Raw genomic sequence first — 4480 nt, 5'->3', positions numbered from 1 at the left:
AATCTCTTCCATGACCCACTCTTGATTCAGCATTGTGTTGTTCAGCCTCCATGTGATACCGGAGTTTCTTTGGTGGCGTTTGGTGCTGAGTTCTAATTTTATTCCCTTGTGGTCAGAGAGAATGCAAGGTATAACTTCAATGTTACTGAATTTAGACAAGTTTGCTTTGTGGCCTAAAATGTAGTCTAATTTAGAAAATGTTCCATGCGCTGCTGAGAAAAACATGTATTCTGATACTGCTGGGTGAAATGTTCGGTTGATGTCTGTTAAGTCTAGTTGATCTATGCAGCTGTTTAGTATTGCGGTTTCTCTGTTGAGTTTTTGCCGAGTTGATCTATCTAGTGGGGAGAGTGGTGTGTTAAAATCACCAACAACTAAGGTCTTTGGATCTATATGGGATTTGAGGGAAAGTAGTGTTTCTTTGATAAATTTGGGTGCTCCATTGTTTGGCGAATCGATATTTAGAATTGTAACATCCTCCTGAAGGAGAGATCCTTTAATTAGTATTTAGCGACCTTCTGTATCTCTTCTCACGAATTTTAATTTGAAGTCTATTTTATCTGATATTAGGATTGCAACTCCCGCCTGTTTATGAGGGCCGTTTGCTTGGTAGATTTTGTTACAGCCTTTAACATTGAAAATGTGTTTGTTTTTACGGGCAAGATGTGACTCCTGCAGGCAGCAGATAGAAGGGTCTTGTTTTTTAATCCAACTAGACAATCTATGTCGCTTAATTGGAGAGTTCAGTCCGTTAACGTTAAGAGATAGGATTGAGAGGCATTTGGGAGTTCCTGCCAAGTTATCCACCTTCTTGGGGGCTGCGAAACCTGGGTTCTTCCTATGGTTCTTGGATTCTCAGTTTGGGTGCATTTTCTTGGCCTTTGTTGCGGTCTTATTGGTTTTCTATGTGTAGGACATCTTTAAGAATCTTTTGTAGGGCAGGTTTGGTGGAGATGTATTGTTTCAATTTTTCTTTGTTATGGAAGGTTTTTATTTGGCCTTCAGTTACGAAGGAGAGTTTAGCTGGGTACAGTATTCTTGGTTGATAGTTGTTTGTTTTTAGGGCATGGCATACGTCATTCCAGGCTCTTCTTGCTTTGATTGTCTCTGCTGAGAAATCTGAGGTGATTCTAATTGGTTTCCCTTTATAGGTGATTACCCTTTTCTCCCTGACAGATTTAAGGATCTTTTCCTTGTTCTGAGTTGATCCTGTGTGGATTATAATGTGAAGGTGGGATGTCCTATTCTGGTCTGCTCTATTTGGGGTTCTAAAAGCTTCTTGTATCTGAATAGGCCTATCTTTTTGTATGTTTGGGAAGTTCTCTGCTAGGATCCTGTTAAACAAATTTCCTAGACCATTAACTTCTGTTTCTAGGTGCTCCTCTACACCCATTATCCTTAGATTAGGTCTTCTGATGGTGTCTTCCAGGTGTTGGATAAATCTATCATATTTCTTGGATTTGTCTTGGATGGTTGTATGTTCTGTCTCTATAATATCTAGGCTGTCTTCAATCCCTGAGATTCGATCTTCTGCATGGTCTAACCTGCTGTCAAGACTCTCTACTTTGTTCTATCTTTTCCTTCTAATTGGTCAGATTTGATGGCTTCAAGTTCTTTGTTGAAGCTCTGTTTTAGGTCTTGTATGAATTTCTTTACTTCCTTAATTTGGTGTTCAGTGTTTGTTCTCAAATCACTTAGTTGATTGGTTATGGTTTCTTTGGACTCCCATTCCTTCTGTTGGGTTCCATTCAGCATTCCCTTTGTGGTCTCCCTGACTTCCTTCAGCTCTTTGTTAATGGATTCCATGAATGCCTTTAGTGATCTTTGTGTATTCTCATCCTGGTCTCTCAATTCCTGAATTACTCTTTGATTAGCTTCCTCCCGTTTGTGGGATTCCTATATTAATAGAAGGGTAGGGACATAGAGGAGAAGTTAAAATCTTAAGAAAATGCTTAAAATATTATATAGGTATAAAGAGGTAGTACTGCTATTAAGGAATTTAAGTCTCAGAGGTTTTGAATTGGGTAATAAATTTGTGGATTAAGTGTGTACACAATGGGGGATAGGGTCTACTATTTAACTACTGGTTAATCTGAGGATGTGCAGGACAAGAGTTAAGTCACATACAGAAGATCAAAAGAGAGGAAAAGGCTAAAAGGATTAGAAAGGGAGAGAAAAAGATCAGAAGTTCAGTAGAGCTAGACAAAAAAACAAAAAGATAGTTAAGAAAGAAAGAAAAAGAGAAAGAAGACAAGAAAAGAAAGGAAAACGCACATTCATGTATTCCTAATATAAAAATTATAAGAGGAAAAAAAGTTAGTGGAAAACAATTATATTTTCAAAAAAGGCAAAAATTAAAGATTAAAAAAATTTTGTAAAAGGAAAAAAATTATATATATATATATATATATATATATATATATATATATATATATATATATATATATGTTACCAAAAAAAAAAAGAAAAAAAAAAAGAAGAGGAAGAAAAAAAAAAGTTCTTTGATTTTTTTTTGGGGGGGAGGGGTGGGAAGAATCCTGTATCTCCCTTTTGTCTGTAAACAGCCTCTTGTTGGAGTCTCTGGTCAGCTTGAGGTCCTGTGGCTTGATTGGTTTCTTAAGTCAGTTTGTTCGAACAGGCAGAAAAATGCTCTGCTTTACCCAAGATTTGGAGATCCCCCTCCCAGATTAGTTTACTGGGAGGTTGATGTGCTTTGAGAATCACAAAAGAGGGGGATGCAGTGGTGAGGCTAGGTTCTGGGTAGAGTTGAGGCCTTTCAACAATCAGTAGCTTTTTCCTGGGGCTATTTTGTGAAAAAAAAAACTCACAGAGCCCAGCCTGGAGCCATTCTCAGGGTTTCTGTTTTTCAATTGATTGTTGAGGCTGCTAGAGGGAGGGGCAGCCTCTGGCTCTGATTACCCAGTGAGGAAAGCCACTCCAATGGCTGTTTCCTGAGCTGGGTGACTTTTCCCTGGATGGAGCCGAGTCTGGCAGGTCACTTCGCCGCCATTAACTTCTTGTGACCTGCTAAATGACTCGTTTTATTCCAAGGCCTGGGTTGGAGCTGGCAGCTCCTCCGAGCTTTGTCGGTATCCAAGATGGAGATCACCGGTGCTGGGGGAGGGGAGGGGTGGCCTTCCCTCCTCTGCTCCCTGAGAAGGAGTGAGGATGTCGGGCTTCTACTCACTTCGAGTAGAAGCCATCTCTGGTCTGTGAATTGTAGGATGAAGATGTCCACTCCTTGTCGGTTCTTGTTGTTGTTGAGTAGAATCCTCTTGCCCGCTGCGTCTGGCTCCTTTGTCCTGGACTCTCTGTGTGAGCGCTCAGTTATGGCCCCGGCTGCGTTCTCCGCCGCAACCCTGCCGCCGCTGCCGCAGCGGCTGCTGGCAGGCGCTCAGATGTGTCTTTTTGCCTTGGCTTCCCCTCTCTTGTCTAACTCTCTGTCCTGTGATGGCACACTTGGTGTGATTCTCTGGCTTAGGACTGTTCACTGGAACTCTAAAACTGTGAGAGCTTGTTCAGATTCCAGCTTCTCCTCCGCCATCTTCCCTCTCCTGAATCTTGGTTGTTTCTGTGGCGATGTTTCCATTCTCATCTCTGAGTTTATTTATTTGAGTGTGTTCTATTATTTTTCTGACGAGATTTGTTAGGGGTCTGTCAATTTTGTTAATTTTTTCAAACAAATTCTTTGTTTTATTGATTCATTCTATGATTTTTTTTGTATTCTAATTCATTTAATTCTGATTGACTTGTAATAATTTCTTACTGTCTACTGGAATGGAGTTTATCTTGCTGCTCTTTCTCAAGGAGGCTCAGATGTCTCATTAATTTGTTGGTTTCAGATCTCTCTAATTTGTTGGTGTAGGAACTGAGAGCTATAAACTTGCCTCTGAGTACTGCTATTGCTGTGTCCCAGAGAAGCTGCTCTTTTGTGTGTTCATTTTTGTTGAATATCTTGAAGATTTGAATTTCATTTCTAATCTCTTACATGATCCAATCATGATTCAATAGTGTGTTGATCAGCCTCCATGTGTTACAGGACTTTTTTGGGTGCTTTTGGTGTTGAGTTCTAATTTTATTCCCCTGTGGTCTGAGTGAATGCAAGGTATAACTTCAGTGTTTCTGAATTTGGACAAGTTTGCTTTGTGGCCTAAAATTTGGTCTATTTTGGAAAATGTATCCATGTGCTGTTGAAAGAAACGTATAGTCTCATGCTGCTGGGTGAAATATATGGTAGATGTCTGTTAAATCTAATTGATCTATGCAGTTTTTTAGATCTGCGTTTTCTCTCTTGAGTTTTTGCCGAGTTGATCTATCTAGTGGGGAGAGTGGTGTGTTAAAGTTCCCAATAATTATTGTCTTTGGATCTATGTGGGATTTGAGGGAGAGTAGTGATTCTTGGATAAATTTGGGTACTTCGTTTTTTTTTATCATAGATGTTTAGAATTGTAATGTCCTCCTGAAGGAGAGATCCCTTAAT

This window comes from Dipodomys merriami, unplaced genomic scaffold (assembly GCF_024711535.1).
Source record: "Dipodomys merriami isolate MVZ:Mamm:240054 unplaced genomic scaffold, mDipMer1.0.p SCAF_855, whole genome shotgun sequence".
Taxonomy (NCBI): Eukaryota; Metazoa; Chordata; class Mammalia; order Rodentia; family Heteromyidae; genus Dipodomys; species Dipodomys merriami.
The sequence above is the reverse complement of the archived record's forward strand: the minus strand, read 5'-3'. Positions refer to the sequence as shown.